At 37.4% G+C, this 27571-nt stretch overlaps 1 long non-coding RNA gene across 2 annotated transcripts; it reads right to left on the reverse strand.

Annotated features, from left to right (window-relative positions):
• Positions 1–20876: 20876 nt before the first annotated feature.
• Positions 20877–24934, reverse strand: LOC118884674. 2 transcript variants are annotated; one of them, XR_005017341.1, is made up of 3 exons: positions 24483–24934; positions 22326–22439; positions 20877–21786 (listed from the first exon to the last, which is right to left on the reverse strand). It is a non-coding gene; the product is annotated as an uncharacterized LOC118884674 (long non-coding RNA). The 2 variants fall into 2 exon arrangements; XR_005017342.1 differs by having other exon boundaries at positions 20877–21909.
• Positions 24935–27571: the final 2637 nt, after the last annotated feature.

Genomic DNA, 27571 nt, shown 5'->3' on the forward strand with positions numbered 1-27571 from the left:
TCCTCTGCTGTCTCATTTTGTGTAACTCCGTGATTATGGTTTCCATTCTGCAGGCTGTAGGGTTGTAGTTCTTCTTGCTTCTGCTGTCGGCCCCCTGGTGGATGAGGCTAAGAGGCTTGTGCAGGCTTCCTGGTGGGAGGGACTGGTACCTGCCCACTCGTGGGTGGAGCTGGCTCTTGTCCCTCCAGTGGGCAGGGCCATGTCAGGGGTGTGTTTATCAGGGAGTGGTTTGTTCAGAAAGACTTTAAGCAGCCTGTCTGCTCATGGGTGGGGCTATGTTCCTGCCCTGTTGGTTGTTTGGCCTGAGGCGTCCCAGCACTGGAGCCGCCAAGCTGTTGGGTGGGGCCAGGTCTTAGTGAGAAAATGGTGGCCTCCAAGAGGGCTCATGCCAATGAGTACTCACCGGAGCTGCCACTGCCGGTGTCCTTGTCCCCGAAGTGAGTCACAGGTGCCTCCTGCTTCTGCAGGAGACCCTCCAGTACTAGCAGGTAAGTCTGGCCCAGTCTTTTATGAGGTCACCACTTTTTACCCTGGGTCCCAGTGCTCACGAGACCCTGTGTGCACCCTCCAAGAGTGGAGTCTGTTTCCCCCAGTCCTGTGGAATTCCTGAGATCAAACTCCACTGGCCTTCAAACTAGATGTTCTGGGGGTTCCTCCTCCTATTGCCAGACCCCCAGGCTAGGGAGCCTGATGTGGGGCTCAGAACTTTCACTCCTGTGGGAGAACTTCTGTGGTATAATTGTTTTCCAGTTTGTGGGTTGCCCACCTGGCATGTATGGGTTTTGACTTTATTGCACTTGCACCCCTCCTACTGTCTCGCTGTGGCTTATTCTTTGTCTTTGGATGTAGGGTATCTTTTTTTGGTAGGTTCCAGCATTTTTTTATTGGTGGTTGTTCAGCGGTTAGTTGTGATTTTGGTGTTTCCATAAGAAGGGGTGAGCTCACATCCTTCTACTCTGCTGTCTTGTCTCTAAAATTCTATTATTATTTTAATTTCATTATACTCTCTCTGTTTTGAAAGTTGCCATACATCTATTTGGGGATGAAACTCAAAGAAAGTCTCCATTTTTTAAATATCAGGAAAGAAATATACGTATATATAAATTGAATCCAATGCTTAAAAAATGTACATTTACAATATGAATAAATGCAGATTTAGTTTTCTAAATTATTATATAAAGATATATATTACATATAAATATATTTAAAATAAAATATATACATATATTTAAGATATGTATTTTTTAAGCACTGGACACAACAGTTAAGATATTTAGGAAGTGGTCATGGAGACAAAGTTATAAAGGGTTATAAATTAGGTATTTACCTATGTCTTTCTGCTTCTACTCCAGTGCTTTCCTGTTAACTCTGAATACACCAAGGATACATATTATTGAAGATAATTATTTGCTTTGGGAAATATCATGGGTGTTTTTTCCCCCTCTAATGCAAACAATACCCTGTTCTGTTCATCACGTGATTCCTTTAATCAGTCTTGTGAGGAGACATCATGTCTTCAGCAGCAAGTTTAGGATGCAGAACACTGACTTTAAATTGAGCCTCAAGATACCTGAAAGAAAGGACTCTGGGGAGTGGAAACCTAGAAGGTCAATAATCCTCTGCATACTCGTGAAATATAAACCTTGCTCCTCAAACAAACAAACAAATGACTCATTTCCTCAACAACAAAGAAAAAGTAGATCGGATTTTAAGATAAGTCTTTTCCTCCCTGATAAATGTCTCTCTTGTAATTATGGTTGTTTCTATGACAACTTCCATTGCCCTTCAGAACAAGATACTCCCGAAATGCGAATTTTTAAAAGTGAAGCTGCTGCACGTTTTTATGGAAGAGAAAAACCAAATGCTTGTAAATATTGTAATGCAAAGGTAAATTATTTTTTCACCATGATGTTGCGGAATTATCTTTGTGCTTTTCAAGATAGTTCATGTATAAATTGATTGACCTGTGGTTTGCCTTTTCTGAAAAGGAGGACATGGGGAATCAAGTAATACAGTTGTAACATGTAATATATATATATATATATATATATATGCATTTTAAAAAGTGGTATGAAATTTTAAAGACACCTGTAAAATCAACAGCACAAAATTCTTGATACTTTAGATATTTACTTTATTATTATTTTTTACTTCATTAGTCTATTTTGTAAAATATCTCTGATGATACAGACACATGAAGACATGAAGATATTCTTGTGATCATTGGGATTGTCCTACATGCCAGGATTACAGCAAAGTGTCCCATGGCATTTACATAGTTTGGATATTATTTTCGTCTTTGAGATACAAAGGTCAGATAAAAGAGGGAAGGATTAGAGGATAGATCTAGGTATCAGCTATTCTCAATAAGAATCACAACCTAAGAGAATGTGGAGAAAGGGAACCCTCTTGCACTGTTAGTGGGAATGTAAATTGATACAGCCAATGTGGAGAACAGTATGGAGGTTCCTTAAAAAACTAAATATGGAACTACCATATGACCCAGCAATCCCACTACCGGGCATACACCCAGAGAAAAACATAATTCAAAAGACACATGCACCCCAATGTTCATTGTATCACTATTTACAGTAGCCAGGACATGGAAACAACCTACCTGTCCATCGACAGATGAATGGATAAAGAAGATGTGGTACATATATACAATAAAATATTACTCAGCCATAAAAAGGAATGAAATTGGGTCATTTGTAGAGATGTGGATGGACCTAGAGTCTGTCATACAGAGTGAAGTAAGTCAGAAAGAGGAAAACAAATATCATATATTAACACATATATGTGGAATTTAGAAAAATGGTACAGATGAACCTATTTGCAGGGCAGGAATAGAGACGCAGATGTAGAGAACGGGCGTGCGGCTACAGGGAGGGAAGGGGAGGGTGGGATGAATTGGGAGATTAGGATGAAATTTCTTCAGACATGTATATCCTATTTTCAGAAGATCATTTAATCAATTTCATTTCACAAAATTGATTTGATTGCTTAGACTTGACTCGATTGACATTCAGTGATTCAAACAATACCTTGAAAAAAAGCCAGGTGACTTGATCTGCCATAGGAGTTATTTTCAGGGTACCCCATTCTCATGGTGGTACTCATGACTTCTGTTGGTGCTGGCCTGTGCCCAGGCATGGCTTGGGATAAAAGCTTGAAGAGCTATTCCATTCACATACAGTGCTAACACGTAAAGAGACTCACTCTTCAGAATCATTTTATTAATATACTCTAGGGTGTGAAGGAATGTTGAAGTTATCTTTGGTAGTGCATAGTCTCCAAAGATTTCTGCCATTTCTTCCCTCCCTTTGCCCACATGCTGCTTCTTATGTCAAGAGATGGGGTCCAAGTCCACCCCTATCCCCAGCCCTCTTGAGTTTGTGCTGTCCTTAGTGACTTGATTGACAAATAGAATGCAGTGGAATGGATGTTCTGGGATTTTGGAGGCTAGTTACAAGATTCTGGCAGATTCCATCTTAGTCTTGTTCTGGGAAAAACCAGGCCATGTAAGGATTCCCTGCCATTCCTCAGATGTTCCCACATCCTTACTGAGACACTTGACATGTGAATCTCCAGTTCCAGCCACCATCTGATGGCTGGTTTGTATGAGACCCCAAGTGTGAATTGGCTAGCTGAGCCCTGTCAACCCACATAACTATAACAAACAGTAATAATTTATTGTGTTAAGCCCCTGTGTTTGGAGGTGGTAGGTTATGCAGCTGTATGTAACCAAACATCTTGACTTCAAATGAGAATTTTTAGTGTTTTATTCTATCCATTCAGCATTTAAAAAATTCTCCAAAAGTATCTTCTTGGCATGTTTCTTGTTGTTGTTCATCTAATTAGCACCCTGTTAAACTAAATGCCAAGAGTGTCTTGTCTTCAGGCTACATTTCTTGTGTAGGTGTGTGTTTTCTGCAGGGCTGTCAGCTCTACGATGCTACAAGCTTCTCAATTCTTTTAAGACTGCTGCACACATTATTTTCTGGCATGCTTTCTTTATATCCTCTTTGCTGTCTGTCCCTGAACTATTTATAGGAAAAATTGATGTAGGGGAGGAAGCCAAAAAGAGAGCCTACAAGTAATATCAAAGTAGAATATGTATTTATTGCTCTCCATGTCATATTAGCTGTTAATAACACAATCTGGTGATTCTCTCCTAAGATCAATTTCCTCAAAATGTACTATAGTTTCTCCTGTGTAAGACTGAAATATTGGCTTCAATTTGCATTTTTCCTGATTACCAGTGAGGTAGAACATTTTCTTTCATTGTGTTTACTGCTTTTCAGGTGAATTGCACATACATATTTTGTACATTACTGATTTTTAGGATTTCTTTATACAGGCTGCTTGAATAAGCTCCTTGTCTATGTCTTGTGTTTTGAATCTGTTTGTAATTTATTTTATGGCACAGATGTAGCAGGATTTCCTTTATGATTATGCTGTTTTAAGAAAATCTTCCTTACCCATATATCCTAAGGATAATTACCTATGTATTTTCTAGACATTTTAGATTAGCTTTACTCATTGAGTGTTTAGAATATTTGGGCTTAACTTTAGTATGTGATATGAACAAGGATATATATTTTTTCCTATGGATGTTCAATTTTCCCATTAGTATTTAATAAAAAGCCATCATTTCCCAGTGGTTTGTAAAATCACCTCTTTCATAAACCAAGTCTCCACCCATGCACCTGAGTATGTGCCTGAGCTCAGCTTTCTCTTATTCTGTCTCTGACTATCTATGAATACCATGCTCCTTAAAAAGACAATATTTTAAAATTGTGTTTCTAGATACCTCACAGCATGTTTTCTTTGCTGTTGTGAATGTAAATGTTTTATTACATTTTGATTAGTGAGTAATTAATCATTGCTCTTGACTTCAGTGTATCAAAGGGAACTGCATTTATAACCAAAAGCAGTGATGCTGTTGCTGGCTGGTCTGGTTTTTAACCCCAGCACTACCACCTGCTATTGAGTGACTTAGAATTCTGCCCATTTTCTGCCTTAAGCAGTCTGAGGCTAAGTTAAGAAAAGCAATCACGTTTAGGGTTATACTGCTAAATCACTTTAAAGTCCCTTTGAACTGTATCATTTGCTAATTCTCTGTGGAGCAGACATTGCCAATTTGAGATAGCAAGTAGTTCAGTTAAATGAAAGGAAAATGTTATGATTAATCTTGATAGTTGCCAGGAGTTTTGCTAAATGACATAAGCTATTATTATATTGTGATTGGTCCAGCCGACGGACTAGGAAAAATAGTATATTTAAATTGAAAGTGAAGTATGCTTTCCACCGTATTGTGTCACTTGAGTTTCACTTCAGTTCTAGCACATTTAATATAACATTTTTCTCATTCTGTGTACATCTGCACACACTTTTACCTGATACTCTGCTTTTATATCAAAAAAAGGTTTTCCAATTTAACCATGATTTCTGAAATCCTTTTGGCTTTTTATGTGGATAAATACTACACCCCCACCGTAAGTTAATAAATCTCCCTTTAATACTGGGTCTTTGTCTTCAGAGCACATGTAAGGATTACATTTCTGAAAACCCTTGTGGTTGACTGAAGTCATGTGACTTGGGATGAGTTACTAGCAGTAGTTAATGTATGTCTTTGAGTCAGAGAATTTAATTGTTGGTTTGATACCCTCCAGCAATTATTCCCCCCTTTGGTAATATTTGAAAGGATTGCTGCCCCACTGGCTTGTATCTCTGAGTGAATAAGATGTTCAGAGTCGCCTGCTGCCTGTGATGGCAGAAAATATAACTAAGGCACTGAGATGTGGGGTTATTGCCAAACCTGGCCCATTCTAACTATTATAAATAACAGTATCTAGAAGAGAAGTCTGACTTAATGAAAACTAATATATGTGGCATTAGCATAATAGTTATTAGGCAGACTGGAAGTAAACTGATATTGAAGGCTGTAATAATGGCTATTCTTCTTATTCTATGATGAAAATTTTGGTAAATCTGTAGTTTAAATAATTTGTGAGACAGAGACTTCCCTGGTGGTGCAGTGGTGAAGAATCCACCTGCCAATGCAGGGGACACGGGTTTGAGCCCTGGTCCGGGAAGACCCCACATGCCGCAGAGCAACTAAGCCCGTGAGCCACAACTACTGAGCCTGCGCTCTAAAGCCCATGAGCCACAGTTACTGAGCCCACGTGCCACAACTACTGAAGTCCTCATGCCTAAAGCTCATGCTCCACAACAGGAGAAGCCACCGCAATGAGAAGCCCACGCACCGCAACAAAGGGTAGCCCCTGCTCGCCGCAACTAGAGAAAGCCCGCGCTCAGCAATGAAGACCCAGCGCAGCCAAAAATAAATAAATAAATACATAGATAGATAAATAAATAAAAAATTTGTGAGACAAAAGACCATAGAGACTATGTAGACTTGGAAGAGGTAACTGCTTTTTATCATCAAGTGGTGAAAGATAAATTTCAGAAGGTCTTTGTTCAATAAAGGATGATTGAGCTTAGGCAGCAAGGATCAAATCAAAGGCACGATTCTTACCCATTGTTAAAACTTCTAAGTGGATTAAAAAGACACCTTGTGAATTTTTTAGGCCGAGCGAGTGTGTGTGTGTGTGTGTGTTTAGGACAATCAAATATATCTTTTGACAAGTTCTTTTGATTTTGAAAAGGTCGTGCTTTCTAGATGAGTTATTTCTAGTAGATCCCAAACTGATTTGGCCATATCAACAGCATATTCCTTTAACAAAATTTCTCTGATTAAATGGATTCAAAAGAAACCTCAATTTCTCATATGGTTAATTTATTGGGTTTTCTTATTCCTAAATAAGGATTTTTTTCTCTGTTGTAAATATTTCTGTTAATTTTCCTTCCAAACTTGTGTGATCCCTTCTGGCAACAAATTGATTTCATTCAGTAGTTACCCAGAATTTCTCACATGGGAGACAGTGATTTTCAGAGACGTTCGCATCATCTTAATAACAAAAATCCATACTGAAACAAATATTTTTGTACATCCTAAGCCAAGGGGCTACTCAAATTGGCTATTGAAATTTCCTATAGTACCTGGGTGAATGTATTTTTCTTTTGAATAATTTCATTTTGGGATTGTTAATAGCTAGTTTAGAGAAATACATTTGATTTTTAAAATATTATTCTAGTATCCTGCTGTCTTGTTGAACTAGTTTAATAGAGTTTTTAGTCCTTACAATTTTATGTATAAAAGATCATGCCATCTTTGAATAGAGGTGTCTTCTTACTTTCAGTCTGTATGAATTTTCTTTCTTTTCCTTGCCTAATTGCCCTGACTAGATTCTCTAGTGAAACATTAAATAAAAGTTTTTTTTTTTTCTGGAGCAGTTTGAGGTTCACATCAAAATGAGAGGAAGGTACAGAGATGTCCCATATACCCCATACCTATACTTGCATAGCCTCCTGCGTTATCAGCAGCTCCCACCACAGTGGTAGATTGCTTACAACTGATGAACCTATGATGACACATCATTATCACCCAAAGTCCATGGTTTTCATTAAGGTTCACTCTTGGTGTTCATTCTATGGATTTGGACAAATGTATAATGACATATATCCATCATTATAATATCATATGGAGTATTTTCACTGGCCTAAAAATCCTCTGTGTTCTGCCTATTCATCCCTCCCTCCCCAAATCCCTGGCAACCAGTGATCTTTTTACTGTTTCCAAAATGTCATATAGTTAGTATCATACAATATGTAACTTTTTTCAGATTGGCTTCTTTCACTTAGTAATAGGCATTTAAATTTCCTCTATGTCTTTTCATGGCTTAATGGCTCATTTGTTTTTAGTATTGAATATTATTCCATTGTCTAGATGTACCAGTTTATTTATCCATTACCTACTGAAGAGCATCTTGGTTGCTTCCAAGTTTTGGCAATTATGGATGAAGCTGCTAAAACATCCACATACTGGTTTTTGTGTGGACATAAGTTTTCAACTCCTTTGGGTAACTACCAAGGAGTGCAATTGCTAGATCATATTGTTAGAGGATGCTTTTTAAAAATTTTATTGGAGTATAGTTGACTTAAAATGTTGTGTTAGTTTCAGGTGTACAGCAAACTGAATCAGTTATACATATGCATTTATCTATTCTTTTTCAGATTCTTCCCCATATAGGTCATTACAGAATATTGAGTAGAGTTCCCTGTGCTGTACAGTAGGTCCTTGTTGATTATCTGTTTTATATACAGTAGTGTGTATATGTTAATCCCAATCTCCTAATTTATCACTTCCCCTCATGCTTCCCCTTTGGTAACCATAAGTTTGATTTCGAGATCTGTGAGTCTGTTTTTGTTTTGTAAATAAGTTCATTTGTATCATTTTTTATTAGATTCCACATATAAGAGATACCATGTTATTTGTCTTTCTCTGTCTGACTTCACTTAGTATGATAATCTCTAGGTACATCTGTGTTGCTGCAAATGACATTATTTCGTTCCTTTTTATGGCTGAGTAATATTCCATTATATATATGTGTGTGTGTGTGTGTGTGTCTGTGTATACACACACACACACCGCATCTTCTTTATCCATTCATCTGTCAGTGGACATTTGGGTTGCTTTCATGTCTTGGCTATTTTAAGTAGTGCTGCAGTGAACATTGGGGTGCATGTATCTTTTTGAATTATGGTTTTCTCTGGATATATGTCCAGGGGTGGGATTGCTGGGTCATATGGTAGTTCTGTTGTTAGTTTTTTAAGGAACCTCCATACTGTTTTCCATAGTGGTTTTACCAATTTACATTCCCACCAACAGTGCAAGAGGGTTCCCTTTTCTCCACACCCTCTCCAGCATTTACTGTTTGTAGATTTTTTGATGATGGCCATTCTGACGAGTGTAACATGATACCTTTTGATTTGCATTTCTCTGATAAATAGTGATGTTGAGCATCTTTTCATGTACTTTTTGGTCATCTGTATGTCTTCTTTGGAGAAATGTCTATTTAGATCTTCTGCCCATTTTTTGATTGGGTTGTTTATTTTTGATATTGAGGTGCATGAGCTGTTTGTATATTTTGGAGATTAATCCCTTGTCGGTCGCATCATTCGTAAATATTTTCTCCCAATCTGTGGGTTGTCTTTTAGTTTTGTTTATAGTTTCCTTTACTGTGCAAAAGCTTTTAAGTTTAATTAGGTCCCATTTATTTATTTTTGTTTTTATTTTCATTAGTCTAGGAGGTGGATCCAAAAAAGATCTTGCTGTGATTTATGTCATAGAGTGTTCTGCCTATGTTTTCCTCTAAGAGTTTTATAGTGTCTGGTCTTACATTTAGATCTTTAGTCCATTTTGAGTTTATTTTTGTGTATGGTGTTAGGGAGTGTTCTAATTTCATTCTTTTACATGTAGCTGTCCAGTTTTCCCAGCACTGATTATTGAAGAGACTGTCTTTTGTCCATTGTATATTCTTGCCTCCTTTGTTATAGATTAGTTGACCATAGGTGCCTGGGTTTATCTCTGGACTTTGTATCCTGTTCCATTGATCTATATTTTTGTTTTTGTGCCAGTACCATACTGTTTTGATGACTGTAGTTTTGTAGCATAGGCGGAAATCAGGGAGCCTGATTCCTCCAGCTCCGTTTTTCTCTCTCAAGATTGCTTTTGCTATTCAGGGTCTTTTGTGTTTCCATACAAATTATAAATTTTTTTGTTCTAGTTCTGTGAAAAATGCCATTGATAATTTGATAGGGATTGCATTGAATCTGTAGATTGCTTTAGGTAGTATAGTCACTTCGACAATATTCATTCTTCCAATCCAAGAACATGGTATATTTCTCCAATTGTGTCATGTTTGATTTCTTTCATTAGCATCTTATAGTTTTCTGAGTACAGGTCTTTTGCCTCCTTAGGTAGGTTAATTCCTAGGTATTGTATTCTTTTTGATGTGATGGTTAATGGGATTGTTTCCTTAATTTCTCTTTCTGATCTTTCATTGTTAGTATGTAGAAATGCAACAGATTTTTGTGTATTCATTTTGTATCCTGCAACTTTACCAAATTCATTGATGAGCTCTAGTAGTTTTCTGGTAGCATCTTTAGGATTTTCTATGTATAGTATCATGCCATCTGCAAACAGTGACAGTTTTACTTCTTCTTTTCCAGTTTGGATTCCTTTTATTCCTTTTTCTTCTTTTTTCTTCTCCGAATGCTGTGGCTAGGACTTCCAAAACTATGTTGAATAAAAGTGGTGAGAGTGGGCATCCTTGTCTTGTTCCTGATCTTAGAGGAAATGCTTTCAGCTTTTCACCATTGAGAATGATGTTAGCTGTGGGTCTGTCATATATGGCCTTTATTATGTTGAGGTAGGTTCCCTCTATGCCCACTTTCTGGAGAGTTTTTATCATAAATCAGTGTTGGATTTTGTCAAAAGCTCTTTCTGCATCTATTGAGATGATCATATTGTTTTTATTCTTCAGTTTGCTAATGTGTTGTATCACATTGATTGATTTGTATATGTTGAAGAATCCTTCTCTCCCTGGAATAAATCTCACTTGATCATGGTGTATGATCCTTTTAATACATTGTTGGATTCAGTTCAGGGTTTTTGCATCTATGTTCATCAGTGATATTGGCCTGTAATTTTCTTTTTTGTGTGATATCTTTGTTTGGTTTTGGTATCAAGGCGATGGTGGCCTCATAGAATGAGCTTGGGAGTGTTCCTTCCTCTGCAGTTTTTTGGAAAAGTTTCAGAAGGATACGTGTTAACTCTTCTCTAAATGTTTGATAGAATTTGCCTGTGAAGCCATCTGGTCTGGGTCTTTTGTTTGTTGGAAGTTTTTTAATAACAGTTTCAATTTCAGTACTTGTGTTTGCTCTGTTCATTTTTTCTATTTCTTCCTGATTCATTCTTAGGAGATTGTACTTTTCTAAGAATTTGCCCATTTCTTCTAGGTTGTCCATTTTATTGGCATATAGTTGCTTGTAGTAGAGGATGTTTAGTTTTGTAAGAAGCCGCCAAACTGTCCTCCAAAGTGGCTGTTCCATTTTGCATTCCTATCAGCAGTGAATGGAAGACATTATAGCTCCACATCCTCACCAGGATTTGGTGTTGTCAGTGTTCTGAATTTGGGATATTCTAGTAGGTTTGTTTGCATTTCCCTGATGATATATGATGTGGAATATCTTTTGATATGCTTATTTGCCATCTGTATATCTTCTTTGGTGAGATGTCTGTTAATGACTGGCCTATTTTTTAATCAGGATTTTTAATTTACTCTTGAGTTTTACAAGTTCTGTGTATATTGGGGTAACAGTCCTTTATCAGATGTGTCTTTTGCAAATATTTTCTCCCAGTATGGGGCTTTTCTCTTATTCTCTTGACATTGTCTTTTCTCTAGTGAGTTTTTAACTTCAGTTGTTATACTTTTCAACTCCAGAGTTTGCATTTCTTTTTTAAAAAATAAGTTCTATCTTCTTATTGTTATTTTCTATTTGATGAGACACTGTTATCATATCTTAACTTTTTTTTTAACATTTATTGGAGTATAATTGCTTTACAGTGGTGTGTTAGATTCTGCTTTATAAGAAAGTGCATCAGCTATACATACACATATATCCCCATATCTCCTCCCTCTTGCGTCTCCCTTCCACCCTCCCTATCCCACCCCTCTAGGTGGTCACAAAGCACCGAGCCAATCTCCCTATGCTATGCGGCTGCTTCCCACTAGCTATCTATTTTACATTTGGTAGTGTATACAAGTCCACGCCACTCTCTCACTTCGTCCCAGCTTACCCTTCCCCCACCCCGTGTCCTTAAGTCCATTCTCTGTGTCTGCATCTTTATTGCTGTCCTGGCCCTAGGTTCTTCAGAACCATTTTTTTAGATTCCATATACATGTGTTAGCATACAGTATTTCTTTTTCTCTTTCTGACTTATTTTACTCTGTATGAAAGACTCTAGGTCCATCCACCTCACTACAAATAACTCAATTTTGTTTCTTTTTATGGCTGAGTAATATTCCATTGTATATATGTGCCACATCTTCTTTATCCATTCATCTGTCGATGGACACTTAGGTTGCTTCCATGTCCTGGCTATTGTAAATAGAGCTGCAATGAACATTTTGGTACATGACTCTTTTTGAATTATGGTTTTCTCCAGGTATATGCCCAGTAGTGGGATTGCTGGGTCATATGGTAGTTCTATTTTAGTATTTTAAGGAACCTTCATACTGTTCTCCATAGTGGCTGTATCAATTTACATTCCCACCAACAGTGCAAGAGGGTTCCCTTTTCTCCACACCCTCTCCAGCATTTATTGTTTGTAGATATTTTGATGATGGCCATTCTGACGGGTGTGAGGTGATACCTCATTGTAGTTTGATGTGCATTTCTCTAATTAGTGATGTTGAGCATTCTTTCATGTGTTTGTTGGCGATCAGTATATCTTCTTTGGAGAAATGTCTATTTAGGTCTTCTGCCCATTTTTGGATTGGGTTGTTTGTTTTTTTGATATTGAGCTTCATGAGCAGCTTGTAAATTTTGGAGATTAATCCTTTGTCAGTTGTTTCATTTGCAAATATTTTCTCCCATTCTGCGGGTTCTCTTTTCGTCTTGTTTATGGTTTCCTTTGCTGGGCAAAAGCTTTTAAGTTTCATTAGGTTCCATTTGTTTATTTTTGTTTTTATTTCCATTTCTCTAGGAGGTGGGCCAAAAAGGATCTTGCTGTGATTTATGTCATAGAGTGTTCTGCCTATGTTTTCCTCTAAGAGTTTTATAGTGTCTGGACTTACATTTAGGTCTTTAATCCATTTTGAGTTTATTTTTGTGTATGGTGTTAGGGAGTGTTCTAATTTCATTCTTTTACATGTAGCTGTCCAGTTTTTCCAGCCCCACTTATTGAAGAGACTGTCTTTTCTCCATTGTATATTCTTGCCTCCTTTATCAAAAATAAGGTGACCATATTTGTGTGGGTTTATCTCTGGGCTTTCTGTCCTGTTCCACTGATCTATATTTCTGTTTTTGTGCCAGTACCATACTGTCTTGATTACTGTAGCTTTGTAGTATAGTCTGAAGTCAGGGAGCCTGATTCCTCCAGCTCCGTTTTTCTTTCTCAAGATTCCTTTGGCTATTTGGGGTCTTTCGTGTTTCCATACAGATTGTGAAATTTTTGTTCTACTTCTGTGAAAAATGCCATGGTAGTTTGATAGGGATTGCATCGAATCTGTAGATTGCTTTGGGTAGTATAGTCATTTTCACAGTGTTGATTCTTCCATTCCAAGAACATGGTATATCTCTCCATCTGTTTGTATCATCTTTAATTTCTTTCATCAGCGCCTTATAGTTTTCTGCATACAGGTCTTTTGTCTCCTTAGGTAGGTTTATTCCTCGGTATTTTATTCTTTTTGTCGCCGTGGTAAATGGGAGTGTTTCCTTAATTTCTCTTTCAGATTTTTCATCATTAGTGTATAGGAATGCAAGAGACTTCTGTGCATTAATTTTGTATCCTCCTACTTTACCAAATTCATTGATTAGCTCTAGTAGTTTCCTGGTAGCGTCTTAGGTTTCTCTATGTATAGTATCATGTCATCTGCAAACAGTGACAGCTTTACTTCTTCTTTTCTGAGTTGGATTCCTTTTATTTCTTTTTCTTCTCTGATTGCTGTGGCTAAAACTTCCAAACTGTGTTGAATAGTAGTGGTGAGAATGGGCAACCTTGTCTTGTTCCTGATCTTAGTGGAAACGGTTTCAGTTTTTCACCATTGAGAACGATGTTGGCTTTGGGTTTGTCATATATGGTCTTTATTATGTTGAGGTAAGTTCCCTGTATGCCTACTTTCCAGAGGGTTTTTATCATAAATGGGTGTTGAATTTTGTCAAAAGCTTTCTCTGCATCTATTGAGATGATCATATGGTTTTTCTCCTTCAATTTGTTAATATGGTGTATCACATTGATTGATTTGCGGATATTGAAGAATCCTTTCATTCCTGGGATAAACCCCACTTGATCATGGTGTATGATCCTTTTAATGTGCTGTTGGATTCTGTTTGCTAGTATTTTGCTGAGGATGTTTGCATCTACGTTCATCAGTGATATTGGCCTGTAGTTTTCTTTCTTTGTGACATCTTTGTGTGGTTTTGGTGTCCGGGTGATGTTGGCCACGTAGAATGAGTTGGAGAGTGTTCCTCCCTCTGCTATATTTTGGAAGAGTTTGAGAAGGATGGGTGTTAGCTCTTCTTAAATGTTTGATAGAATTCACCTGTGAAGCCATCTGGTCCTGGTCTTTTGTTTGTTGGAAGATTTTTAATCACAGTCTCAATTTCAGTGCTTGTGATTGGTTTGTTTATATTTTCTGTTTCTTCCTGGTTCAGTCTCAGAAGGCTGTGCTTTTCTAAGAATTTGTCCAACTCTTCCAGGTTGTCCATTTTATTGGCATATAGTTGCTTGTAGTAATTTCTCATGATCCTTTGTATTTCTGCAGGGTCAGTTGTTACTTCTTTTTTATTTCTAATTCTATTGATTTGAGTCTTCTCCCTTTTCTTTATGAGTCTGGCTAATGGTTTATCAATTTTGTTTATCTTCTCAAAGAACCAGCTTTTAGTTTTATTGATCTTTGCTATCGTTTCCTTCATTTCTTTTTCATTTATTTCTAATCTGATCTTTATGATTTCTTTCCTTCTGCTAACTTTGAAGGGTTTTTTGTTCTTCTTTCTCTAATTGCTTTAGGTGTAAGGTTAGGTTGTTTATTTGATATGTTTCTTGTTTCTTGAGGTAGGATTGTATTGCTATAAACTTCCCTTTTAGAACTGCTTTTGCTGCATCCCATAGGTTTTGGGTCATTGTGTTTTCATTGTCATTTGTTTCTAGGTATTTTTTTATTTCTTCTTTGATTTCTTCAGTGATCTCTTGGTTATTAAGTAGTGTATTGTTTAGCATCCATGTGTTTGTATTTTTTACCGATTTTTTCCTGTAATTGATATCTAGTCTCATAGAGTTGTGGTTGGAAAAGATACTTGATATGATTTCAATTTTCTTAAATTTATCAAGGCTTGATTTGTGACCCAAGATATGATCTGTCCTGGAGAATGTTCCATGAGCACTTGAGAAGAAAGTGTATTCTGTTGTTTTTAGATAGAATGTCCTGTAAATATCAATTAAGTCCATCTTGTTTAATGTATCATTTAAAGCTTGTGTTTCCTTATTTATTTTCATTTTGGATGATCTGTCCATTGGTGAAAGTGGGGTGTTAAAGTCCCCTACTATGATTGTGTTACTGTTGATTTCCCCTTTTATGGCTTTTAGCATTATCTTTAATTTTTTAAAAATGTTTTCTGGTTCTCGTAACAGTTATAATGTCTAATAACATATCCATAATGTCTGAAGTCTGGGGTCAGATTTTGAAAAAAAACTATATTTTAGTCTGAAAGGTGTTGGATTTTATCAAATGCTGCCTAAGCATTACCTCTGAGTCAGCATGAGCCACATTTTGCTGAGGTTGTCCTTTTGCTGAGGTTGGCCCTCTTGGCCAGCTAGATTTTAGCTGCTACCATGTTATGTGTGTATGCCTTAGAGGCTAATACTATAGTTCAAGTTTAGGTTTTTCCCCTCTATTCAGGCCAGTAGCTTGGAATGCCCTTTCCAGTCACTCCTGGAAGGGCAAGTCTTGGGCATGCATGCAGTATTCCAGACTGCCAGGGATGGTCGTGATTTTCTTTTGAAGCCCAGATTCCTAAGGGTTGCCCCTGGATCAGAGTTGCTAATTGTTCAGCCAGTGTTTGCTCAGACCTTGTGCTTGATTCCCTAGTGACAGTGAGGCTTCCGTCCTGTTGATGGATGTGTGTGTGACGTGGGGAATGTTTTTAGTCTTTGTCACGCTGTGTTCTCATTGGTCCTCAGTGGTGCAGCCTAGCATGTGTCCACAGCCTTCTCAACCCCCAGTACTGACTGTGAAGCCAGGATGATTCTAATTGCCTATATCTTTCCTTGATCCTCTCTGTTAAACTTCTAAGTGTTCTGACGTTTTGCTTTTGGCCGCCATTATCAAGGAGCCCCATGTTCCCTCTTAAACACCCTCCACCAAGATCTCCATTGCTTCGTCAGTCTCTTTAGTTGGAGCCTTCTCCATGTTCTTTTCCAAACACAGTCGGTCCTCTCAGGCAGAACAGCAGAGCACATCATGTATAGAGCCTGCTTTTGTTCCCTGGCAGAACCTCTGGGCCACTGTACAGGAGCTGGGGGTAAGGACAGTGGTCCCCTTCTCCCATGTGACACCTGTAAAAGCAGGTGCTGGGTGGGTAGTATAACCTAATGGGCTTGGCTTCTCCCTCCAGCATGAAAATTCTACCTTAAGAGCAAGATGGGGCAGAGACAGTTAGGGCCAAACATTCTCAACCTGCTATGTTTGGAGTAGAGCTTCCATCCCTACATGGGAGAAGGGGAGCCTGGTCCTTTCAGCCACACCTTCCAGGAAAAGAGTTTCTGCAACCAGGAGCCAAAGGAAATTAGAAATGCTGGTGACTTACCCCTTTTGCAATGAACTGTAGCTTTAGCCAGTGAACTGGGGGTGGGGGGCAGAGGGAAACCTATATTTTCAGCTGCACCACAAAGAATAGTGCGTCTGTCTACTGGGGGGTGTGAGAGGGAATGGGTCGTGGCTCAAATGCCACAGATTTTCACTGTTCTTATCAAGTACCCAGCCTTGATTTCTATATCCCAGGTCTCACTAGGAATCAAGGATTCTCATAGAAAAGCCTGATGTCAGGGTTGGGATAGGAAACGTGCAAGATAAGCCTGGAACATCTTATTGTGCCAAAAAATAAATCAGTGTTTGAAATATCATGGGGACATGTCACAAGCCAGTTTGAAGGGGCTCCCTGTGGCAAAATCTGGAACAATCTGAGCACCAGAATAATGATAGTAACAGAATTCAGAAAATAACACATGTAAATATAAATCTATACTGATAAAAAAAATGGGGGAAAAGAGGAAGCTCTGTAGAAGAATTCTATAAATTTTATTATTCTGTAAGAATAATAAATACAGAAATAATGCTTTATTATAAAATCACCTTTCTGCCACCATCATACTAAGGATTGATTCAGGCAAGATCATTAATAGATGCTAAAAATAGTGGATGAAATTTGAATGAACAGAATATTTACATAATCTCAAAGTTTATCCTTTGAGTTACTAATTAATCACAAAGGAAAAAAAAGAGTAACTTTATAGGGAAAAAACCTGGTAGACACCACCTACTGAAGTGATCAACTTAGCATCACCCATAAATGGACAAACTGATATCTTGTGTCTTCTAGAATAATTCCCTGGGAGAACACAGCATTGCATCTGTGATGCTCCTGCTAAGAATGCATGGCCTGGATCTATCTAGTCGTGAGGAAACATCAGGCAAATATAACTTGAAGGACTTTCAATAATTGGTCTGTGTTCTTCAAAAATCTTAAAATCATTAAAGAAAAGAAAGGCTGCTAGGAATTCACCGGCGGTCCAGTGATTAAGACTCCGTGCTTCCACTGCAGGGGGCCTGGGTTTGATCCCCGGTCGGGGAACTAAGATCCCACAAGCACACGGCCAAAAAAAATAAAAAGAAAAAAGGTTGAAAATTGATTCTGGATTGGACTTGGACCAAGAAAAAAATTATTATGAGGGATATGATTAGGACAATTGGTACTATACAATTTGAATATGAACTGTGGAATACATAATAGTATTGAGTCAGTATTAAGTATCCCGAGTTTGATAAATATACTGTGACTACATAAGAGAAAATCCATATTTTAGGAAGAAAGTCACTGAATTTATTTGTGGAAAAAGAGAGGTGATGTCTATAAATTATACCCAAATCATTCAGAAATGTTTATGTAACCAGAATATGTTTATAACAAGAGTCATTAGAAAAGTATATAGTATTTGACCCAGAAATACCACCATATGAAATTTATTTGTCCTAAAATAAATGGAGAAAATCCATTCGTATCACTATTCAACTACCGGTTAATTTCATTTATTTTTAATTGAAGTATAGTTGATTTACAAAGTTGTGCTAATTTCTGCTGTACAGCAAAGTGACTCAGTTATACACATATATACATTCTTTTTTAATATTATTTTCCATTATGGTTTATCCCAGAAGGTTGGATATAGTTCCCTGTACTATACAGTAGGACCTTGTTGTTTATCCATTCTAAATGTAATAGTTTGCCTCTGCTAACCCCAGACTCTCAGTGCATCCCTCTCCCTCCCACCTTCCCCCTTGGCAACCACAAGTCTGTTCTCTATGTCTGTAAGTCTGTTTCTGTTTTGTAGATAGGTTCATTTATGCCATATTTTAGATTCCACATATAAGTGATATCATATGGTATTTCTCTCTGACTTACTTCACTTAGTATGATAATCTCTAGGTCCATACATGTTGCTGCAAATGGCATTATTTCATTCTTTTTTATGGCTGAGTAGTATTCCATTGTATATATTTACCGTATCTTCTTTATCCATTCCTCTGTCCATGGACATTTAGGTTGTTTCCAAGTCTTGGCTATTGTGAATAGTGCTGCTATGAGCACAGGGGTGCATGTATCTTTTTGAATTATAGTTTTGTCTGGATATATGCCCAGGAGTGGGATTGCTGGATCATATGGAAACTCTTTTTTAAAGGAACCTCCATACTGTTCTCCATAGTGGCTATGCCAACTTGCATTCCCACCAACAGTGTAGGAGGGTTCCCTTTCTCCACACCCTCTCCAGCATTTGTTATTTGAACTACAGGTTAATGTTAATAATTTGTTTTAAATAGGAACATGTTAAATTTCTACTACCCAGAACGAAAGAATGGTTAGGAAACTCTGCTTCATCGACTTGGTATAATATGAATCCACTCAATACCATTACAAAATGTATGGTAATGGCAAAAATGCTTATGTTAACATAATCATATAAAAACATTGATAGCTATATAAAATTAGTATGTGAGCTTGGAGCTGAAAGAAATTTGCAAATAATTTAATTCGTGATGGAATTCATTTTTCTTTATCTTCTTTATTCCTGCGTTAATGTTCTTTCATAAAATGAGAATAAAAATAGTGAAGAGATCTGTTTGTTTTAAAGTCCAGCACAAATGTACTGCAAATGTTCTGAGTCTATAGTCATTGAATTCAAGTGAATTCATTTTTATGGGCATTAAAGGAAATGGAAACAATGATGGTTGTAGTGTTCAACCAATTCAGATTGAGGATGGATTACCAGTTTGTTAAGAAAATATAACCACCTTCTCACATAGCCCCAGAGAGCCCACAGTGAGTCCGTGAAAAAAGACTACTCCACTTTATTTCCTTTTTTAGAGGAGCAGGTGTAGATAAAAAAGCACGTCCCAAGTTCTCTTTGCTTTGTTTGACATAATTGAGCTCAGTTGGATACATTCATGATGTGTACACTAGGCAGTGGTGGAGGAAACAAAGGTTTTGGCAAGGAATTTTTTGAAGAAGCTCAAACTACAACAACAAACAAACAAGCCAAACTCATTTGCAAACCACTAGTGTTATAGTCGTGAGAACAGAAAATAAAAGGAGGCAAAAGAAAGGAAAAAATACTCAGTTTCTGCTTTTGTATTGACATAAAAAGATCAGACATAAGACAGTTGTTCTAAGAAATTATGAAAAAAGAAAATGTCATCAGAAGAGTTAATATCAGATAAAATATTGACTAAATATAACTTCAGCTTCATTCTCACGAGCATATTTTCAGATCTAAATAAACTATAAGTTAATATCCTGAACCTAGGTTTCAAAAGGACTGCAAAATCCACTGGAGCCAGTACAAAACAAAACAAGACCACTTTAAAAGTTGGGTTTGTTTATTTGTCAGCTTCAAAAACATACCAGTGAAGAATTTTCCCTGAGTAGTTAGTTAGACAAGGGGAAAGTCCTGGGTTTCAAAGGCTTAGAAGAGGATTTCATGGTGGGCTTTCCGATTAAGGATTGAAAGCAGATAGGGTAATGCGTCCATAGGTCTGTTCATGATTAGTTAAAACAAATCGCATTGCTCCTTGGTCAGGAAAGAGTCTCCAGTCAGGTTCAATGCCAGGCTAGCATACGTGGGGTCACTCAAAGTTGGTGATTCTTTAAAAATGCCAGCTGGTTAGAATTTTAGTGAAATAGTTTTCATTTTGATATCTCCTAGGCAAGTGCTGCTGTAAGGGAAAACTTTTCCTTTTACACAATTATAATTAAAGAAAGCTTTCTAGTAGATTGATCTTGGAGAAGTAATGGGATATAATATTGTCAAAAGTGTTTATTCCCAGCTAAATTACATTGGAGAAAGTCTATTTCAAAAGCCATTCAATCCGTGAGTTACATAAGCAATGACTAAAAATGACTAAAGGGGATAATCTCAAAGGAGAGTAACAGCCCATGCTCAATCTAAATCAGCCATCACAAATTGATCTTTACCAATTATATAGATAGAGATACCATATGTGTGCACATACATATATATGTATACATTTACAAAATATACGTATTATAGGTATATGTAAATAAAGTTAATGTATTTGAAGTATAAGAGTAATAAAAGAAAAACCTAGGTACCTCTTATTCAGTTCAAGAAATGACACAGTCCACTCTTTCCATTGACCCCCCCCGTTTAATCATTAACTTACTTTACTTCATAGTTTTACATACATGCATAGATGTATAAATTAAATTACTTTTAGTTTTAAGACCTAAAATCAGGTTTGATTCTGCAATCTATATTTAGTTTATAAATTTTATAACATTTGAGAAAAAAATAAAGTATCATACTATTGATAAGGTTTTAGAATCTAGGAAATATGGTCAACTAGGCATTTTTATGACCTAAAAGAATCAAATATTTAGCATTCTAAGTGGGTAGGGGGAAAAAGAATGTAATATTTATATAATATTATAGGGGAGGAAGAAGTGTAATATTTATAACACCAAGCTTTATTCTTGTAGGGGAAGGAACAAAACCTTTCTCCCGCACCCTCCTAAGTTCTCTGGCTGGGGCCCTGCAAGGAGAGATCCACAAGAGAAAAACAGAAGTTTATTAACATGTGTGTCTCCCATATACAAGGGAGCACTTGGTGAGGAGTAACTCAAAGGGGTGGTTAGAACTTGGGCTTACTTGGCATCTTAACAAAGAACAAAACATTTTTAGAGAAGTGATAAGACAAAGGAAAGGACTTTGAGTTTCCAGGGCAGCAAATTGTGGGAAGGTAAATACATGGGGAAATAATGGAAGATAAGGGTGATTAGTCACCTCTGTTGTAAAGATTCCTCGCCTGCCATCTCTGGGCTCATCAGGGTCTAGAGTTTAGAGTTGTCCCAGGTGACTAACTTCGGTCCTTCCTGGTAGAGAGGAGACAGGACACCTTTACAAATTTAGGTCCTGCTTTTCGGCAAATGGGGGAACGCAGAGAGCTTTCCTTGTAGCTGCCTCTTCTCAGTTGCCATCAGCTCAAATTAATCCTTATGCCAGAGTGCCATTTTCAGGCGGCATATTCTGCTACTCTTCAGTATTCGATAAGAATTATAATAAAAACCAGGAGGATGTAGAATACGAAAAATAGGGTATGGACTCTGAAAACTAGAGTAATAATTCATTGTTATTATGCACATTATTGATCTTTGACAAGTGATTAAATAGCCATCAAGTATGTTTCCATGAATCTGTGTCGTAGATCGGTTTCATTTCCTTTTTTGTTAGAAGTCGCTGTTCGTTAGTAGGCTCTTCAGAGCCGAACAGTAAGGGATAATAAAGGCTCCAGAAGAAGGAGGAACCTGTGGGAGGAAATTAAAATAACTTTACCTTTACATAGGACTTTGGAAGTTGAAAAGCAGGGCCCTGGGTAGAAAACCAAAATTATCTTCAGTCCTCTGAAGAGAGAGAAAAATTGCCGGTATCTAGAAAGGAGCAATTTGCATTTTAAGGTGTATCCAGTGATCTGAGAGACAGCAACAATACGTCAGGTGAATAATAAGCTTGTCGCAGGTGAAGTTTTCTTAACATCTCTATTTAGTGCTTGGATGCATCTTTCTATTTTATTCTCCTGTCTCCAGCTCTCCCCAGGTACTGAGAACTACACAGTATCTAAACTTATCATTTCTAAGGCTAACTACATCTAATTCTTATCATGGGGTTGTAGGTGTGTAGACTAACTCTAAGAAAAGCTGTATTTCCACATCGCATTTTTTTTTTTTTGCTGTATCACAATGAAGATGTAAATTGCACATCTCTTCACTTCTCAGATTGTGTGCTGGGTCCCCTGCCGTGACAGAAATAATACACTCTTATCATCAGAAGGTCAGAGTCTTCTTACCTATCCGGCCATGGAAAGCACAGGTCTTGCTTCCCAAATTGGATCTTTTCCTTAAAAAGTGGTATCTTCTTTACCTCAGGGCACTCTTCTGATATTCATATATTCTAAAGCCAGCTTCATGACCCAGAAAAGAAAAATGATGATGGTTTATGCTTCTTTGAAACTATAAAAATTCACAAGAACCTAGTTTATGTCAAGTTATCTGAATTTCCCCCATTAGGTAACTGATTTATTCAATAAAAGTAGTAGAGGAATGTTTCTCAGAAACACTTACTTTTCAGAAGGACACTGTCACAATCCCCATACAGCCCTTTAGAGGGTTTCTCTGGATACCAGGCTCACTGCCTGTGAGGATTAATTTCATGTGTCAACTTGGCTAGGTCACGGTACCCAGATATTTGGTTAACTGTCAGTCTAGATGCTGCCATGAAGATAGTTTTCGGATGAGATGAACCTTTAAATCAGTGGAATTTGAGTAAAGGAGATCATCCTCCATGATGTGAGTGGGCCTCACCCACTCAGCTAAAAGCCTTAAGAGGAAAAGACTGAGGTCCCCCTGAAGAAGCGAGGCTTCTGCCAGCAGACGGCCTTCAGACCCAAGGTCAACATCAACTCTTCCCTGGGTCTCCAGCCTGCCCTGCAAATTTCAGACTTGCCAGCCCGAACAGTCTCATGAACCAATTAGTGTAAATCAGTCAACCTCTCTGAACGCACATGTGCACACACAAACCCCCCCATCAAGTCTACTTTTCTGTACAATTCTCACTGATATACAGCCGCTCTGTACGACTGCTTTAGTGCTTTTAAAGAAACTTAGATATATGGACCAAGAGGGCCTTAATGTTACCCTCAGCTTCTCCAAACTCTGCACAGGATTCTCTTGACTCTAGGCACCAGACCTCCCCTTTTCTAGAACATGTATGTTAGAAAACTGGTACAATTTTTTTTTTCCTTCCCCTTTGAGATATAAATCTCTTTAAAAGCCTCTTGGCAGTTTTACAGCCCAGCTCTTAGAATGTAAAGGGAGATAGCATCCCTACACGCCCCGGTTCCTGTGAGATGGTAGGAGCCCAATTTTGATGTGTGCTTTGTTCTTAGTTAGAAAACAACCTCCTGTCCCAAAGATAAGAGAGAGTATACTTTTCCTTCGGGGGTAACTCCATCTAACAAACACACATCGCCTGTGTTCTCCCTCTCACCCAGCCCTTATCAACCCTCCTGCCCTTGGCTTCAGTGGACTTGAGCTCAGACTGAGTTCTAGTCACCGCTTGCAGCGACTTGGGATGCGCGAGAACTACAAAGGAGACCGTTTAAACATTCACCCTCTGTAGATCTGAATTGAGGTTCAGAACTTCCTAATTTTCAAGAGCGTATAAAGAATTTTACATGGCTGATGAGTGTGAAAATTGGCACAATCCCTCGAGAAACAGATATCTGTCAATATCCGCTAAACCTGAACACGGGAATACCCCTGATCCAGCAAATCCGCTTCTAGGTAAATACCTGATAAAAGTGGCCACTGTCAGGAAAAACTGTGAGACATTTTGAAATGCACACCCGCCTGCACAAATGCTTACTGGGTTTCTGTCTAGCTTACCCTTCCAGGTTTTCTAATTCAGTATTTTTGAGCTACTTATAACTCTGTAGGTAGCAGGAAATGTATAGTACTATAAATTATTCTTCTAGAGAAATGCTAATGAATTTAATCTCGAGGAATGCAATTGATTATTGTGCCATAAATGTTGATTAGTTTAGCATTTACTTATAAATTCATTTCAGCATTCCTGATTGCCTATATCTGGGTGTTTGAATTCTCCTTTGAACCAATGGAACATTTTGCTGACTTGCTAATTAACTTGTGAGTTATATAAACATCTGTGGCCTGTGTTCTTTTCATATCTGTATAAAAATTCTGATTTTGCTTTTTTAAAAAAATGTATTATTTACCGCCACCCAAAACAAGTGCTAGATAATTCATGGAAGAATTATTTGTTAGCATGCCTAGGTAAGAAAGGGTTAACAGTGGGTCTGTAACTGTTTGCTCCTGCTTTGGGGGACAACTCAGGCAGTTTTGTCCTCCTTTAAACATACTGATGGAATTTACTGACTGGAAGATAAATGAGGGTCTTCTGGGACTGCCGTACACTGATTTCTTACCTAGGAAATCCTTTCAGTATGCTGCACCTGCTGTGTCTGGATTGTACATTGTAAATAAACCTCCAGTGAAGATGTGCAGGGGATGAGGGTTACCACTGCATCCCTCTGAACCCAAAAGGCATCTCGGTATAGAAAACACGGTGACCTACGGGGCTGCATCTAGAAAGAGACAAAGTACTGATTACTGTTCTACAATGTCAGAGCACTTTATAAAAATTCTGCTGGACTCTCACCTGAAACTCTTGGAGGTGTAACTTTGTGGTCACAGTATATTTGATTAACAACCCACAACCGATAAATGTGCAAGTAGTTTACAGCTCAATAAAGTTAGAGGTAAACCACAAAATATTGATAATGTAATTTATTGGCCTTTAGACAGCCAGTCTTATACATAATTTAGCAATCTTATTTAGACATATTTAGACATTTCTTTAGTGACTAACAAAACAATCTTCCTGTTTCTCAATTGCTCTTTTTTTTAAACATAATATTTGGCTGTTTATTCAAGGTTTCTTTTCCCATATTTCATCAAAGTTAAGAAAATAACATTGTATTATTATTTTATTTACCACTAAAAAAGAAAATATTGTCAAACAATAAGACGTATTTTGATTTCAGAGATATTAAAGTACATTTATAATAAGTGAAATACGGTATATCGCTCAACTTTTTCAAAGTTTTGTCCATATCATTACTATATATATTACATTTTATTCCTATAATGGGATCTTTATATGATGGTAATTTCTTTTTTTTAATTGAACTATAGTTGATGTATATATAATATTAGTTTCAGGTATACAACAGTGATTCAAAATTTTTATAGATTATACTCCATTTAAAGTTACTATAAAATAGCTATATTCCCTGTGCTGTGCAACGTATCCTTGGAGGTTATTTATTTTATACATAGTAGTTTGTACCTCTTAAGCCCCTAATCCTATCTTGGCCCTTCTCTACTACTGTTCCCCCACTGGAAACCACTAGTTTGTTCTCTGTGTCTGTAAGTCTGTTTCTATTTTGTTATTTTCAGATTCCACATATAAGCAATAACATAAGTATTTGTCTTTCTCTGTCTGACTTATTTCACTAAGCATAATACACTCCTGGTCCATCCATGTTATTGCAAATGGTAGAATTTTATTCTTTTTCTAGGCTAAGTGATATGCGCGTGTGCGCACACACACACACAAACACCACCTCTTCTTTATCCATTCATCTGTTAATGGACACTTAGCTTGCTTTTCCGTATCTTGGTAATTGTAAATAAAACTTCTGCACACATTGGGATGCATGTATCTTTTCAAATTACTGTTTTTGTTTTTTTCTGGATGTATACCCAGGAGTGGAATTGCTGGATCATATGGTAGTTCTATTTGTAGTTTTTTGAGGAACCCCCATATTGTTTTCCATATTGGCTACACCAACTTACATTCCCACCAACAGTGTACAAAGGTTCCCTTTTCCCACATCCTCTCTTTTATTATTTGTAGACTTTTTGACGACAGCCATCCTGACAGGTGCGAGGTGATACCTCGTGGTTTTGAGTTACATTTCTCTAATAATTAGCAATTTGAGCATCTTTTCATGTGCCTGTTAGCCATCTGTATGTCTTCTTTGGAAAAATGTCTACTCAGGTCTTCTGCCCATTTTTTAACTGAGTCCAAAAAAATAAGGCCACGATTTATGTCAGAGTGTTCTGTCTATATTTATAGTATCTGCTCTTACATTTAGGTCTTTAATCCATTTTGAGTTTATTTTTATATATGGTATTGGAGAACGTTCTAATTTCATTCTTTTACACGTAGCTGTCCAGTTTTCCCAGCACCACTTATGAAAGAGACTGTCTTTTCTCCACTGTATATCCTTGCCTCCTTTGTCATAGATTAATTGACCATAGGTGTGTGGGTATTTCTGGGCTTTCTATCCTGTTCCATTGATGTATGTGTCTGTTTTTGTGCCAGTACCATACAGCTGTGATTACTGTAGCTTTGTAGTAGTCTGAAGTCAAGGAAACTGATTCTTCCAGCTCCGTTCTTCTTTCTCACAATTGCTTTGGCTATTCAGGGTCTTTTGTGTCTCCATACAAATTTTTAAGATTTCTTGGTCTAGTTCTGTGAAAAATTGCCATTGGTAATTTGATAGAGATTGCATTGAATCTGTAGATTGCTTTGGGTAGTATAGTCATTTTCACAATGTTGATTCTTCCAATCCAAGAACATGGTATATCTCTCCATCTGTTTATGTCATCTTTAATTTCTTTCCTCAGTGTCTTATAGTTTTCTGAGTACAGGTCTTTTGCCTCCTTAGGTAGGTTTATTCCTAGGTATTTTATTCTTTTTGATGTGATGGTTAATGGGATTGTTTCCTTAATTTCTCTTTCTGATCTTTCATTGTTAGTATGTAGAAATGCAACAGATTTCTGTGCATTAATTTTGTATCCTGCTACTTTACCAAATTCATTGATGAGCTCTAGTAGTTTTCTGGTAGCATCTTTAGGATTTTCTATGTATAGTATCATGTCATCTGCAAACAGTGACAGTTTTACTTCTTTTCCAGTTTGGATTCCTTTTATTCTGTTTTCTTCTCTGATTGCTGTAGCTAGGACTTCCAAAACTATGTTGAATAGAAGTGGCAAGAGTGGGCATCCTTGTCTTGTTCCTGATCTTAGAGGGAATGGTTTCAACTTTTCATCATTGACCATGATGTTAACTGTACGTTTCTCATATATGGCCTTTATTATGTTGAGGTGTGTTCCCTCTATGTCCACTTTCTAGAGAGTTTTTATCAAAAATGGATGTTGAATTTTGTCAAAAGCTTTTTCTGCATCTACTGAGATGATCGTACGGTTTTTATTCTTCAGTTTGTTATTTGGTGTATCACATTGATTGATTGATTTGTGGATACTGAAAAATCCTTGCATCCCTGGGATAAATCCCACTTGATCATGGTGTATGATCCTTTTAATGTGCTGTTGGATTCAGTTTGCTAGTATTTTGTTGAGGATTTTTGCCTCTATGTTCATCAGTGATATTGGCCTGTAATTTTCTTGTTTGTGATATCTTTGGTAGCAGGGTCCTGGTGGCCTC

This window comes from Balaenoptera musculus, chromosome 19 (genome assembly GCF_009873245.2).
Source record: "Balaenoptera musculus isolate JJ_BM4_2016_0621 chromosome 19, mBalMus1.pri.v3, whole genome shotgun sequence".
NCBI classification, from domain to species: domain Eukaryota; kingdom Metazoa; phylum Chordata; class Mammalia; order Artiodactyla; family Balaenopteridae; genus Balaenoptera; species Balaenoptera musculus.